Consider the following 1237-nt stretch of genomic DNA (forward strand, 5'->3'; position numbering starts at 1 on the left):
GCCAAATATGCGCGCAAAGTGTGGGGACGCGGCCTCGGCCATCTCGGCCTCATTAGATACCAACGTATCACCGACACTTAGGTGCATGATGCGATTCTTCTGCTTGCACTGGGAGGCATGGATCTTGAGGAAAGTGGAATTAGTATCACCTTCCCGAAGCCAGGAAAGGCGCACGCGCTGGCGGGCAATCGACCTCTCAAGAGAAGCAAGACCTAGATACTTGAGCTTTAGGTTTCGGTGCAGCCAGGCCTCTGAAGGGGAGAGGGGGTGCGAGTCCTGCGCCGCATCAAGGCGAGCAATCAGCTCCTGCGCCACCATAAGCTGAAGGGAGATGTTGTCGATGCAGCGTGCACTCCAGCTCTGGAGTCGACGGGCCGTGATCTTGAGGCGCTGATAAATCCTCCTGAAAGGGTCGGGATCCGGTGGCTCGCAGTTCCAGGCGGTGTTGACAATGTCATGGAAGCCCTCGAGCTGGACCCAAAACCGCTCAAAGTGGAAACGCTTGGGGCTGCCTGGACGTCTAGAGCAATCAAGGAGGAGAGGAGCATGGTCGGAAGCAGCCGAGGCAAGACATCGGAGAAGGCAGTGCGGCTGGAAGTCCTCCCAGCTAGGAGTGCAGAGAACTCTGTCGTTCCTCATGAGAGTGGGGTTCTCTTGCTTGTTGGACCAGCTGTATCGACGACCATGGAGGTATAAGTCACGCAACTCCATGTTAGCAACGAAGCAGCGAAAGCGGCTCATAGATCGGTGATGCAAACACCCATTGTTCTTGTCAGCAGAGGACAAGATCCTGTTGAAATCGCCCCCAACAATTCTCGAGCCCGCACAAGTGAGACGAAAGTCATGCAGCTCGGCAAGGAATGCCACCTTCGCGTCGTCCTTTTGAGGTACATACACAGCCATAAGCCACCAGTGTTGCTAACCCGGGGCGAGGGGGTGACAAGGGCGGAGACATGGTAGGTTCCGACATTGTTGCATCATTAGTCTGACAAGTTTATTTGTAAGTCTGAAAAGGAACCGTGTTTTCCCTAATCTCTGTTTCTTTGCTGTTTTTGGCTATTATTTATTGTTTTACCAATCAATCAATTGAAATTATTTGCAAATCCAGAGGTGTTGGTTGTGGAACTTTTGGCAGATACTTACCCTTCTTGCACATTGCACCAGGAATTTTGCTGATGTTCAAACAATGTCGCGTGCAGTCGTAGCATGGTTGACCACGATGGTATTCAATTCCGCC

This window comes from Triticum dicoccoides, chromosome 2B (genome assembly GCF_002162155.2).
Source record: "Triticum dicoccoides isolate Atlit2015 ecotype Zavitan chromosome 2B, WEW_v2.0, whole genome shotgun sequence".
Lineage (NCBI taxonomy): Eukaryota > Viridiplantae > Streptophyta > Magnoliopsida > Poales > Poaceae > Triticum > Triticum dicoccoides.